Raw genomic sequence first — 15991 nt, 5'->3', positions numbered from 1 at the left:
CCCGCTTGACGAATCCCCCCAAAACTTTTTTGGGAAAATTACACCCAAATATATATCTACTGGTGATAGCCAGTAGGTAATATACATATATATATATTTCCAACAACTATTCCCCGAAGGGGAAACAACGGGTCGCACAACCAGCTGGGATTTCAACAGCAATCCTTTTATTTTTCAAATTGACAAAGGGCAACTAGCTCATTGATCAATGCGCTAGTTGCCCTTTGTCAATTTGAAAAATAAAAGGATTGCTGTTGAAATCCCAGCTGGTTGTGCGACCCGTTGTTTCCCCTTCGGGGAATAGTAGTTGGAAATGTTGAGCGGCTTGGTTCTGCCGCAGGCTACCGCACATGTGTGAGCGCTGCATAAACTCCCGAGAAGGAATCGTTGTGTTGGAGATATATATATATATATATACATATTCACTGAAAAAAACAAAGATTACAGGGGCGATATAGCGATATAGTTAGGAAATAGAATTTTTAAGAAACCTTAGAAATTCACTGAAAAAAACAAAGGTCACAGAGACGTTAGGCACACATTTCACTGATACAAAACCAGTGAAAGTTAGCAGTTATAGTTACCTGAGCTAATTATAACTTATGCTCCTGCAATGAACTGCTTATGACCTCACACAAGTGCATCACTTATGACATAGTGACATCATTGATGACATCACTGGTGACATCTCAAATGACATCACTGATGACATTATCCATTGAGTGTGAGTGTTTTGTAAACGTTTTTGTATAAACATTTATACCAAGGTACTTCAAAAGTTAAAATAGTATACTTTCTGTGCTACTAATCAGTGATACTAATTGTTACATAGATTATGTGAGTGACTGTGTGATTGTGTGTATCCTTGTGTGAGCGGTGTGTGAGAGCCTGTATGGGTGTGTGAATGGCTGTATGGGTGTACAATTAGGTGTGTGAGCAGCTGTGTGGGTAAATGAGTGTCTTTGTGAGTGACTATATTGATGAGTGTGTGGGTATGTCAGTGGCTGTAGGTTGACTGAGTGGATGTGTGATTGGCTGTATGGGTGAGTGGGTGTCTGAACGGCTGGTTGAGTGAGTGGCTGGCTGTGTAAGTGGCTCTAGATATCAGTAATGTCATTGGTGATGTCATTTGAGATACATTTAAAATGTAAGAGTTTTTCACTACTAGGACATGTTGAACTTAAAAGTACATGTCAAACCTTTTGAATACGCTGCACCCTGCCCTTGGGCTGTCCAGGGCTTCTCTTAAAAGGTGACAAATGTACTAAAAAGGAAGGTTTAAGGAAGGCAAGAGGTTTACCTTGCCAGGGCGGCATGGCAGTTTAAACAATTCACACAGGTGCTGCAATGGCAGGCCTGAGACATGTTTAAAGGGCTACTTTAGATGGTGGCACAACCAGTGCTGCAGACCCACTAGTAGCATTTAATGTACAGTTTCTGAGCACATGTAGTGAACTTTACTAGGGACTTCTAGGAAAAATTACGAGAGAATGTTAGTGTTACCACCTTTCAAGGAGTAAGCATAAGCACTTTAGCACTGGTTGGCAGTGAAAAAGTGCACAGAGCCCTGAAGCCAACAAAAACAAGGTCAAAAACGAAGAGGAGAAAGGGAAAATATATATATTACCTACTGGCAGTCGCCAGTAGGTAGTTATAGTTAGGATTTTTTTTCAATGCAAAATCTCAAAATTCTATTGTGAATAACTTTCGCGCCGGTTGACAAATCTGCCTGAAAATTTCTTCAAATTTGCCTCGCGGAGCTCCGTTTCTTCCCTGAAAGTTTCGGGGGGATTCGTCAAGCGGGGGCTGAGATGAAAGGGGGGTCCCAAAACGTGTTTTCCCCATGTTAATTTCCATAGGGCGGTCGACCTCACTTGTGGCCTGAACGGCTGAATGGATTTCCACCAAACTTGGCAAAATTGTAGGGACTGGTAGCCCGATGTGCCTTTGCTATGTCGTAAGATATGTGCTCCAGTGGTTTTTACGAAAATTAACTTTGGAAAAATATATATTGGGCTTCATTGGGCTATATATATGTTAGAGCCCAAATGTAGCCCAATGTAGCCCAAAGATGGCCACCAGAGACAAAAAAAACAAATGTAGCCCAAATATCAGCCAGATGTAGCCCAACTTTAGCCCAATGACAGAATGTCCCAGAGTGTTCTAAAGAACAACTAGAGCGCTAACAGTCTTACTTATGACAAAAGTATGGCACACCTGAAGTCATCTTGATTGGAATAAAGTGTTAACACTAAAAACATTTAATTTGCAAAGGATCAAAATGAGGGGGTTCATTTGTCCATAGAAATTATGATTAGTGCTGAAGAAAGAAAAATTAGGGCACATTTTGAGTGACTTCTCAAATCCTCTTATATTTCATTAAAAAACATTCTGATATGCAGTCTCCCAAGATGGCCTCCAGAGATAAAAGAGCCCAAATGTAGCCCAAATATCAGCCAGATGTAGCCCAACTATAGCCCAATGACAGAATGTCCCAGAGTGTTCTAAAGAACAACTAGAACGCTAAAAGTCTTACTTATGACAAAAGTATGGCACACCTGAAGTCATCTTGATTGGAATAAAGTGGTAACACTTAATACATTTAATTTGAAAAGGAACAAAATGAGGGGTTTCATTTTGCCATAGAAATGTTATATATATATATATTCACAGAAAAAACCATAGGTTATAGTCCATATATAGTTAGGAATTTGCATTTACAAAACCTTGAAAATTCAATGAAAAAACCATTGGTTATAGAACATATATAGTTAGGAATTTGCATTTACAAAACCTTATTTTACTCGCATAAAACCATTGAAATTCCATATATAGTTAGATGCGCTAACTATATATCGCGCACCCGCAATCCACTGCTGATGATGTCACATATTACATCATTCATGACATGGTTAGTGACATCACTGATGACATCACTGATGACATCTCAAATGACATCACTGATGACAACATCCAGTGACTGTATGTTTCTGTAAAGTTAAAATGTGTCTTACATATTGAAGAATGAGTGGATGTATAAGTGTCTGGAAGAAGGATTTAGTAGGTGCATGACTGACTGTATGAGAGAATGATTAAATGTGTCTTAATGAGTGCATGGGTTAGTGACTAAACTATCTTAATTTGTGCATCATTATATCTGTTGTTCTACAAACTGCTGCATGTGTTGATCAGTAGCTATATGAAAAACTGTATGGGTTATTGATTGGTTGTCCAAGTATTTGTATGGGACACTGAGTGTATGTGTATGGGTGGCTGGGAGGTGTGTGACTCTGTACATAGATGTGTGAGTAGTTGATTCACTATATGTATGGGTTCAAAACTGCATGTGGAAACAGCTGTATGGGCGGATGACTGTGTGCATTAGTGTATTAGTGAGTGAATGGATATCTCACTGCTACATGTCAAAGTAAGTACATATGTAAAACACAGTACATGTGAGAGTTGACATATATAAATAACTGTGCATAAGAGCCAGTGAATGTGTGAGTGGCTGTATGGATCATTGTGAACTTGTATCAGGGATTGTATAACAGAGTAAATATGTGTTAGTATATGTTTGAATAAGTAAGGTGTGTATAACTGTATAGTTGAGGAAATGGAAGTGTGATTGATTGTTTGCACGACTGACTAGGTGTGTGAGTAACTCCATGGATGAGTGACAGTCTGTGACTGTCTGTTTACACTGATTGTATCTAAGGTTATATTAGAGTCTGAAGAGGTTCATGGTATTATCACATGAATGATATCATCAGTGATGTGATCAGTAATGTCAAATGAGATGTTATCAGTGATTTTATCAGTGATGTCATTTGAGATGTCATCAGTGATGTCATCAGTGATGTCACTAACCATGTCATGAATGATGTAATATGTGACATCATCAGCAGTGGATTGCGGGTGCGCGATATATAGTTAGCGCATCTAACTATATATGGAATTTCAATGGTTTTATGCGAGTAAAATAAGGTTTTGTAAATGCAAATTCCTAACTATATATGTTCTATAACCAATGGTTTTTTCATTGAATTTTCAAGGTTTTGTAAATGCAAATTCCTAACTATATATGGACTATAACCTATGGTTTTTTCTGTGAATTTCATTGGTTTTTTAAAAGCTAACATCTGTAGCTGTAAAATGTATTCTTCTTTAAAACCCAAAATATATTTTAGATGTTTATTGATAATTTTTTTTTAAAATATTTTTTTTCTTAGCTTCCGGTAAGCGAACCGGGAAGCTTTCCGTTAGCTCATCTTGATGCCGCGATCTAGTACGCGAACCGGTAAACGTTTCGTTAGCGGAACTATGACGCGTCGCGGAAGCGCGACGTATCACGTTGTCGCGTAATGCGTCTTATGACGCGCCGCGTTAACGCTCCCGGAAGTGCTCCGGACCGCGAACCGGAAACGATCCGGGACGCGGCGCGCACCGCGTAACGTAAGCGGAACAGGTCATGTGACTTGTTTATCAAACTTTTCATTGGTTCATTTCACTTTTGGTTTTCAAATGATGAATGACTAGGTCATGTGACCTAAAAATAACACTTTTCATTGGTTCAGAACTTTTGCTTTTCCCAAATCATGTAAACCCCTCCTTCTTTCCTCACTCTGACTTTCATCTTGGTGAGAGAAAGACCATTTTCCAATATTATTGCAATGGCTTCTATCCTTGCTTCAGCTGGTGGACCCCCACCACCACCACAACCTCCTCATGACAAGAGAGGACCACCATCACAATTCATTTCCAACAGAGAGGAGGAAGAGGAAGACCTAGAAGAAGAGGACACAGATGAACCTCAATTTATTCAGGAGTTGCCCCGTGTTTCCCGAAGGAAAACAAGTTTTATATGGCAGTTTTTCTCAATCCCTCGAGGGGAGAAGAAGGTTAATGCCAAGTATGCCACCTGCCTAATCTGCAAATGCAGATTATCTCGAGGCACTGACAAAAAGTATAGTATGGGCAACTATACTATGCATCGCCATATGGCTAGGTGGCATCCATTAAATTACAGCCGGGCAGAGTTAAGGGCCCTTCAAGATAATCCCCCGACAACTCCTGTGGCCAGATCAACATCAAGTATATCTTTGACTGGAAGAGAGGCACAGGAAACTGTGCCAAACATACAGCCAAACTTCAAGCACATGAAGTTAACGTGCATATATTGTGGTGCTCTGCTCTCATGTGGGAACATGAGCGTGAACTTAATCAACTTGGTGTTTGAAAACCATAACTGCCCTAACCCACCCAAGCAGTAATTTTTTTTTGCTCCTGTTGAGCCCTTTTCAATGCTTGTTTTTTTGTTGTTTCCCCTCCATGAAAAACACAAAAAAACATAAAACTGTTCTAAAAATACAAAAAATACAAAAAATGTTCAGAAAAAAAAAAAAGAATAATAAAACAACAAAAACATTAAAAAAAAGTTCTTTTCAGAACTACCTCCCCTTTCAAATAAAATTGCTAGAATGTTTAGCACTCTGGCAAGCTCTATTTCTTTTGGTTCGCTTTCCAGTTCGCTGCCCGGTTCGCGAACTTGAAGCGAACCAAAAAAATATTTTTTTAAAAAAAAGATGAGTTAGTATAAGGGAAGTAAACAGAGAGTAATGTTAAAAGAAAGACAGCTATAGGGAATAAACCAGAGATACTGTTTAATAGATCTATTGATTAATTCAGGATGACGATAAGGTGTGATCTCTCCTGAGGTTTGTTTAAAGTGAGACCTACTCAGGGTTACAGATCAATTTTACACTTGTTGAAGAATACAGAGCAGATAAAGCATGTGAAGGCCTACCAATGAAGTAAGTCATGTCCTCTTATTACATCATTCATGACATGGTCAGTGACATCATCAGCAGTGCATTGCAGGTAAAAAGAGTAGAAAACATTTACCTTATAATTCTTGTTACCTTTTTTAAATATTTTTTCATACTTTCAATCTGTAAAAGAGAGAACAAACATTTCCAAAAATATTACAACATGTATTTAAAAATTAGAAAAGAAAAGGGAAAAGGTTCAAGAAGAAACAGTTTTTCAACAACTTTGACATTTACAGAAGCCTCTGCTTCTCTACGTCCCCTACACAATCCTAAAGATATATATTTTAAACAAACAGTATCTTCATGCTGATGAACTGAGGCCTATTTTGGAACATGGTGCTTCTTTTGCACTGCTGATGTCTCACAATAGTGATGCAATAGCAGCGCAAAAAAGATGTAAAGCCATCATAAAATTGTGTCTAATATTTTAAATGATTGTTTCAGGATGCAAATAAGATGTGTGCTTTCAAGAGCTTTCTTTGAGGTAAGGCCTATTCCTTTTTTTAAAAAAAACAGTACCCAGAAGTACAGCACTGTAAGCATTAAAATTGACACTTACAGAAGACTCAGTTTCTCCATATCTACCTCACATTTCTAAATGTATATCATAAGTACAAAAAGCAGAACAATAATTATACATGTTAAATGGTTTATTTTTGCTGTTCTCAGAATGTATCAAATTTCACTTAAATCAGTGACTTGAAGGTATTCATCATGTAACAGCGGGGAAAAAAAAACACAATCAAAATGATTGTGTTTAAAAAACCCATTCAACCTAAGAAATCTGAATTCAAAACTCCTTAAAATTAACTTACTTTCAATGACGTCGAAGGATGTCCTATGAACAGCGTCCACTCTGTTGTGCTATAAATATTGTCAGCCCGCCACTTTCTGAAAGAAAACCTCCATCGTTTTGAAAAATATGTTACATACAAGAAAAGACTTCTCACATTCTACCACATGTTTCCACTAGGCCAAATCATGTTGCAGCAATTCACAAGTCTTGTAATTCTTCCAATCAAATCCCGTCATTTTCTATTTTCGCAACTTTCAAAAAGAAAACATTTAAGATTATTTTCACAATCCTGGACTACTAATATCTTACCCTTCTTTGTCACTCATGTTCTCCTTTTCCTATGACACGGATACTGCTTACTATGAAGCAGACTTACTTGCATCAGGTTTATATAGTTGGATTTTAAAAATTGACATTATAATTAAAAGTTTTGGACCAATAATCTAGACAGCATTGCAGACTTACATTCCCTCAACTTGATGAACCTTTTGCAATTCTTCACAGGAAATCCCGAGATTCTTTCTTTAAAATTTTGGTTTTAAAAACACCAGGTAAGAATTTTTAAGGTCAAACGGCAATTTTTTTTTGAAAGTTACAACGGAATCATTGCAGAATGACCAGCCGTTTCGAGACTTTAAATAAGCTGTATAATGTCCTGATGTTGTTGAAGGACCATCGTGATAGATAATTGCTACAGTTACAAAAGTCCTTCCTGATATTGAAAGCTGAGAAGCCACAACATTTTTTATTAAAGTTGACAATTTTGATCCATCAGGCCTACATCGTTGGATCATTAAAATGACATACTGTCCATATCTACGTATAAATAATGTTGACATCATTTCAGATTTACATTGGCTACACTCCATGTTGTGATCCGCTGCATTTACTAGCTTATTAAAGGAGACTGATTTACTGTCTGGCAAAGTTAAATATATAAATCTTTCTGAATCTACACTAGTAGTACTTGATACCCTACAATTCTCGCAGTCATGCTGCCATTGATAAGAAAGCCCAAACAGGTGATCTACATCTACACCCTCATCTTGCAATACATCAAGCATATACATTAAAAACTCCTGACAATCTTGCTGATTATTTTCAGAGAAGTCTGTTTGACCTGAACATTCATCTAACAGATAACGAACTTCAGACACACTTTCTACTTTTGTTCGATCAGTGCTACATTTCTCGAAAACAGAATTCAACAAACAGCATAAAATTTGTTCTGAATTCAACAGAATCTGTTCTTTTAAACTCTCTAGTGAAAAGAGAACATTAACCACTACATTTGCATAGCAGTTGACACCAGAACTGTTTTCAAATTGAAAACCGACAACATCTTCAACAGAATCCACTTTCTTTCTGCTAACAATTTTCGGTTCATTGACTTTTAGTCTTTTTGCAACAACCTCCCTACTATTACTGATATTTCTACGTTTCCGGCCTACCACACGTTTCTCAAACAAAGGATATTGAGGCAAATGTGGCGCATACTCTCTTCTTAACCTATTGTATTCCTTAACACAATCTAGATCCGCACAAATGTTTGTGACATCACAGTCAATCAAGTACAATCCTGATAAAGTTCTAACTCGTGACAATGCCACATATGCCATACCCTCCTTGAACACAGAACTGCCAATATTCACCAATGCACTGTCTACACTTAAACCTTGCGATTTATGGATTGTCACCGCATATGCCAAGCAAACAGGAAACTGTTTACGGCGAACATATAAGTCTTTAACAAGCAAAAACCTAGCAGAACAACGACCAATTAGCTGTACTTCCTCAATGCCATCAAATTTAATTTTTAAAAATTCTATTCCATCTCTATTTCTGTATTTCTCAAAATCAACAACATTACCCATTGATCCATTTACCAGACCTCTTTCAACATGTAAATTCCTTCTCAAAATGATTCGGCAATTTAAACACACATTCAAAGTCTTTTCAAAACCCGCTGTTTTAGATATAGTCTTCTCTAATGAATCCAATTTTGATTTCAAATTCTCTGACAAAATAATTGTTGATCCCATATGCTCTATTTTGTCAATAGCTTCAAGTTTCACAATCTCTTGCTTTTCTAAATTCAACATTTTGTTGTTGAAGAAGGCACATTCTGCAAGAGTTGGCATCAAACATATTCCGGATTTCTTCTCAGTAATTTTCTGAAAAATATTCTCAGGCACAATCTCTTGTTCGGGATATAAATTTGAAAGTAATCGTGCATTTAAAGCTTCTTTTCCATGCTCGGTCACTTTTCCAATTCTAATATCTTGTAGAATTTTCTTATAATCTTCATCCTTCGCCTGACGCATATTTTCATGCAGTTCAGCATAATTGAAGTTTAACCATATATTGACGTTGCCAATGCTCCCTAGGCACTTCCTGGTATCTTCATGCGTGAGTATTTTGAACACAGGTTGACCTTTTACTGGTGTCAGCTGCAGAAGATCTCCGAAAACAATGATGTGTTTGCCACCAAATAACACATCATATTCAGTTTTAAGTACTTCTTGCATTCTCAAATGCACAAAGGCAAGCATGACATTGGAAACCATGCTTACTTCGTCAATGATAAGTAGTTTCATTTTCCTCAAGACTCTTGAAACTTCACAGCAAGCATCCCCAGATAACTTGTGGTATTGTAATTTGTTGTCATGCTCCACTGGCAGCATTAGTAGACGATGCAAAGTAATACCTTTAATGTTATGTGCTGCCAGTCCAGTAGGAGCGGTGACAACACAAGACAGCGATGACTCAGTCCTTTCCTGCAAATAACAAGAAATTGCTTTAATGAGGAAACTTTTTCCAGTTCCCGCTTCTCCACTCACGTACAGTCGGACAGGCTTCAACGATGTACATGAGCACTCTTTCTTCTCATGACTTAATCCATGCTCAATTTGCTTGGTAACTTCATCATATATTTTCCTCTGCTCAATGTTGAGTTGTTTTTCCAAGTCTTCTAAGTTAACTGAATCCTCCTGAGCATGTGCCATGGCTCTTTCCACTTCATTCATAGCAGTGGCAGCTTCATTTTCGATAATAGGTCCTCCAAGTGGATCTTGACTCAATGAAACAGAACTCTGACTGTCCTGAGAACTGTCTCTGGCAATCTCGGCTGCAATCGTTGCTTCCTGCTCAATTTCCAAAGTTAGCATTTCTTGATATTTGGGAAAAGCAGGACATTCTATGGTCTCCTTAGCAGCAGTGAAAGAGTCTTCGTAACAAAGGAAATCTCCAAGCAGTTCCTCTTCTGCACGCCAAGGCTTGAAAAGTTGCAAAAGTGCTAAATAGAAGAACTCCTTTTTTTCTGGAGATTCGCCACTCAATTTTCGATGGTTTACTAATTGGCATTTTCTTTGCTTGACCAGGCATCCCTCACTTCCAATTACAGCATACACTCCTTTCTCAATATCTTCTTTGATGTTCCTCTTGAATATATAATTTTGAAGAACCTCATATAGACAAACATTCTCAAGGTGACTGCTTCGATTTGGATAATATGTATCCAACATGTTGGTCTTCAAAATATCGGTACTGTTTGGTTCCTTTTCTGCCAAATACTCAATTTCCCGGACAGGTTTTAGAACTCGATTTCGCGTTGCAGCAAGACCAAGACTCGCCCAAACGATACTCCTGGATTTGGCATAGAGACTTGCTGAAGACAATCGATCAGAACATTCGTAAGCTCCGATTTCTCGATGCGACAACATCTTCAGACTGAAACTGTACAACTTCTTGCTGAGGCTCTTTTCATGGGAAATGTCCTCCCACATATCCTTCAGTTCTGTCTTTTCTTTTTTGGTGATGTAAGATGTCACATACCGAGCCACAGCCATACAGTTGTCAGCCACAAACTGTATATCCATGTTAGCATTCCACATGGACAAAATCACTGGGTTGTAGTCGTTGATGTACTTGGACTCTTCGTTCCTTTTCAAATTGTAAGTATTTTTGGGTGATTTCCTCGTCACATTATGTCGCAGAGAAGACAACAAACAGTTCACTCTTCCTTTAGAAATCACCAGTCGTGGAAAGTTGAAACGACATTTGGTGTAGAACTTGTCCTTGTTTCTGAATTTACGACGACAGTACTTTCCACAACGATGGCTTTGGAAACGTAGAACTTGTTCTCTTAGGCTTTTCTTCTCCGTTGCATTTGGAACAGCACACGTAGAATACTGTTCTATGAAATTCATCACTAAGTCATCCGGATCTGTTCCAAATTTAGGTGCATCCTTGATCCACAACAACATATGTATATGAGGAGCACCTCTTGCTTGGTACTCCTTTCTCCAGAAGAAATCCAACACCTCTCAAAGAGGTGGATTCTTCTTATTTGTGTTGAAAGACATCATAGCTTCAAATCTATGATTGAAGTACCTGCATACATTCACTGGATCCAAAGAACACAGTTCTCCAGGTGTCTTGAATTCAATGTTTTCAATATTTCCATTTGCCTCTCGTAGAAATTCAAGTAAGTCTTCCCAGCCATACTCGGCACAGCTCAGAGTGAGGAACCATGTCGGAGTTCCTAAGTTCCTCAGCATACATTTTAAATCACCATGACGACGGTACCAGTACTCATTAGTACCACGCTGACACGCCATGAAATTAATTAAGTGAGAATCCAAAATACTGTCTTGGACATTGACTTTATGCATAAAATCACTTGCCGAGATGTTTCGCATCTGTATACCACTTTTTAAGATGTGGTTCACTGCATATGACAGTCCAGACAGATCGCTTTCAAACAGGAGATGAAACAAATATGGAATGCATTGACGAAACCTAGGATCTTCTGCATACAATCGTAAAGTCCGGTATTCAGAAGCAGGAATTTGATGAGGTCGCTCATCATATCTTCCTCCTCGACCTGTGGGAAATAGCTGTGGGAAACACCGAGCTTCCAAACTTTCCTCCCAAACACTAATGGGACTCCCTTTGGCTTGTTTCATTTGAAACAACTCAATAGCATTCCCCATGACTTCCTTGGAATGCAAAGGATGAACACTATAATGTTCATATATTTCTTCACTTTTAGAGGCCTCTACTTTCTCAATTTGGCCAGCACACAAATCGCTATTCTCTTCATCACTTACTTCCTCTTCTGCAACATATACATTCTTATAGTACTTATTATTTTTCTTCAAATACAATGTTGCCTTTTTGACTTTCCTAACATCCACTAAATCTTGCCATATTTTCTTATTCTTTGTCGGAACCCCATTAACCAAGATAACCAGAGGTTCCTCTTCCACTTTTTCTACTCCAATTGTGTTAATGTTTTTGTTCAAATCTAGAGGCAAATAAACAACTCTTCCCTTTAATCCTCTCTGTAAATCTGCTGGAGGCAACTTCCCTGTCTTTGGCTCCATTCTTACAATAGCCTGAAAGGGATGGATACTTTGAATCAAAATAGATTCATAAGCATTTAAATCCTTCAATTCAGAAGGAATCTCAACCAATTCCAGATTATTATGAACTGCCCTAGCAGGCATCTGGTTTTGATTTAATTTATTACAACAATAAGTACACACACGTTGATCCGATCCCAAATCTAAATAATTTTCTACCATCAAGTATGTGGCAAAATCCTTCCATTCACTATTATTTTCCCTTTCACTTTTTGCATATAAATCCACTAACTTAGTCTGATTCTTATAATAAGTGCGTCGACAACATACACAAGTGAAATTAGGCCTCTCACTTGATTTCATCTGAAACGTGGCAATTTCCTTCTGAAATTTATCTGTACTGGAAACCTGTACATTATCTTCAACATTACCCTCTACTTCTGGGTCAATTTGAACATTCTCATCTTTACTACCAAAGTAACAAAACTCAATTTCTTCACAAATATTCTTCACATCTATTTCAGAACCATGCAAAAGAGCAGCACATAATTGTTTAAGCATAATTGCTGGACTCTTAGCATAATACAACATTCTCACTAATTTTCTCACTTTATTATGATGCACTGCTAGCATCCTGAAATGATGAAAAACACTCTGGCATACTCTCCTGGAAAGACAAGCCAGTGAATGACCACGTAAACCTGTTATTTGTCTCACTCTGCAAGGATCTAAATCTTGCAACAACTTCATTTTCTGCTTCAAACTTTTCTTATTAAATGTCCGTATAAAATCACAAAGCAAATTGATGGAAACCTGTCGCACACTGCAAATAGAACTACACTTCCAAATGTACACAGGACCCTTAGGACGTCTTCCTAAAACCTCATCACTTAGCGCCTCTTCTGTCTCTGTTGTCACAAGTTTTTCTTTTTCAACTGGACAACCATCCTTCACTTCATAAGCTCGACCACTGGTGTCAACTGCAAACACCAAATCATTATCCTGAAAATAACTCTCCTCATTAAAAAATGCCTCACAACTTGAACTATGCATCCATTCTCCGGAAAAAACTTCACAAAAGTTACTACGATTTACTACTCTCTTCCATCTACTTTTTGTTTTGAAATCAGAAATTACCTTGCTTAGTTTCCTAATTCTATTAATTACCAAAATAAACAACTTTCGCTTAATTTCAAAAGCATGATCAATAATTTTCTCTACATTTTTCTTCTTCTTATAAAATGCCGCTTTCTGTTGGCCTTTCTTAATATTTTTTAATAAATTAACTATTATCCTATTACGGAACATTCGTTTTCGAATGTCCCTAAACTGTTGTTTCCTTCTACTATCATGCACAGAATGATCTCTTCCTCTACCAGTAACATTTTTGATGGGTCTTTCCTTTCCATTTAAATTGCTTTTCTTTTTCTGAACTGAAACATTTTTAGAATAAATACTTTTTTTACTAAAAATATTTCTTAAGAATGATTTTGTGCTCTTACCCGGACCCTTCTTGGTGTTTTGAAAAGTATTTGGGGAAGAGGACTGCTGCAATAAAAGATCATCCTGCTGTCTTTGACGTTTTCTAGCCTTTCTAATTCGATTTTTCGTTGGCATTTTTCAAATTTGGAAAAGATCTGCAGTTCAATCTGTGGAAAAATATAATAAAAAATGTTATAAACCACTATTACCAAACAGTAAATGAATAACAGTCATCAAAAACTTAATGCCCTACTTATTATTTAACATACCAAATCTTTTGCACCAGCACTGCATCACAAAAATGACACACAGTGGTACAAAACAGGCATAAAACAATCATAAATCTCTCCCTAAAATTTTAAATGATTAATTCAGGATGACGATAAGGTGTGGCCTATCTAAAGGTTTGTTTAAGCCCAGATCTTTGGACTGGGGTGAATGTGTGTCATTGATCCACATTCGGTCCATCACCTGTTTTGTTTGTTTGAGGTGAGGCCAACACATGGTTGCAGATAAGATTTTCACTGAAGAAAACGCTTTCATGTGTCTCAAGGACATTTTCGTTTTCTGGAATGCCCTAGCACCATTTTTTGGACATTATTAACATGGCTATGTAACTCCCATAATCAAAATCTAAATTTGCTTAGCACAGATGGGACCGTATTTAAAAGACACTTGCACCATGAAGAACGCTTTCCATTTAAAAAGGAAAAATAACATCATAGACACTCATATGCCTTATAAATATGACCCAAAACAACCTATGAAGCTATAGCAGTACATATCCAGAAATGTAATTGATTTCAAAAAATCGTTTTAAAACACAACATATAAATCAATTGTATACGTACATTCAAGAGGAAATGACTGAAAATGTCCTTGAGAGACATGAAAGCGTTTTCTGGAATGCCCTAGCACCATTTTTTGGACATTATTAACATGGCTATGTAACTCCCATAATCAAAATCTAAATTTGCCAAGCGCAGATGGGAGCGTATTTACAAGACACTTGCCCCATGAGGAACGCTTTCCATTTAAAAAGGAAAAAATAACATCAAAGACACTCAAATGCCTTATAAATATGACCCAAAACAACCTATGAAGCTCTACCAGTACATATCAAGAAATGTAATTGATTTCTAAAAAACATTTTTAAACACAGCATATAATTCAATTGTATACGTGCATTCAAGAGGAAATGACTGAAAATGTCCTTGAGAGACATGAAAGCGTTTTCTGGAATGCCCTAGCACCATTTTTTGGACATTATTAACATGGCTATGTAACTCCCATAATCAAAATCTAAATTTGCCAAGCGCAGGTGGGAGTGTATTTACAAGACACTTGCCCCATGAGGAATGCTTTCCATTTGAAAAGGAAAAAATAACATCAAAAACACTCAAATGCCTTATAAATATGACCCAAAACAAGCTATAAAGCTCTAGCAGTACATATCCAGAAATGTAATTGATTTCAGAAAAAATCGTTTTTAAACACAGCATATAAATCAATTGTATACCTGCATTCAAGAGAAAATGACTGAAAATGTCCTTCATACACATGAAAGCGTTTTTTTAGAATGCCCTAACACCATTTTTTTGACATTATTAACATGGCTATGTAACTCCCATAATCAAAATCTAAATGTGCCAACCGCAAGAGGGAGTGTATTTACAAAAAACTTGCACCATGAAGAACGCTTTCCATTTAAAAAGGAAAAATAACATCATAGACACTCATATGCCTTATAAATATGACCAGTAGCGGTCGGCAGTAGGTGTTTCTATAGGGCGGTGACGTGGGCAGGAGGAGGGGCAGGGTGGGGGGAAATAATGTATGGATTACGGAGTTTTACAGGTAAGTAAACATTTAAATACATAAAACGAATTTCGTTGCGCATACTGCATCACCAAATGTGATGCAGTGCGCGCAACGAAATTCGTTTTATGTATTTAAATGTTTACTTACCTGTAAAACTCCGTAATCCATACATTATTTCCCCCCACCCTGCCCCTCCTCCTGCCCACGTCACCGCCCTATAGAAACACCTACTGCCGACCGCTACTGAATATGACCCAAAACAACCTATGAAGTTCTAGCAGTACATATCCAGAAATGTAATTGATTTCAAAAAAGCGTTTTTAAACACAGCATATAAATCAATTGTATATCTACATTCAAGAGGAAATGACTGAAAATGTCCTTGAGACACATGAAAGCGTTTTCTGGAATGCCCTAGCACCATTTTTAGGACATTATTAACATGGCTATGTAACTCCCATAATCAAAATCTAAATTTGCCAAGCGCAGGTGGGAGCGTATTTACAAGACACTTGCCCCATGTGGAATGCTTTCCATTTGAAAAGGAAAAAATAACATCAAAGACACTCAAATGCCTTATAAATATGACCCAAAACAACCTATGAAGCTCTAGCAGTACATATCCAGAAATGTAAGTGATTTCAAAAATCGTTTTTAAAAACAACATATCTGTTTCAGCTTACATAAGAGACCAT

The sequence above is a fragment of the Lissotriton vulgaris genome, chromosome 7 (genome assembly GCF_964263255.1).
Source record: "Lissotriton vulgaris chromosome 7, aLisVul1.2, whole genome shotgun sequence".
Taxonomy (NCBI): Eukaryota; Metazoa; Chordata; class Amphibia; order Caudata; family Salamandridae; genus Lissotriton; species Lissotriton vulgaris.
Note: the sequence above shows the minus strand (reverse complement) of the source record.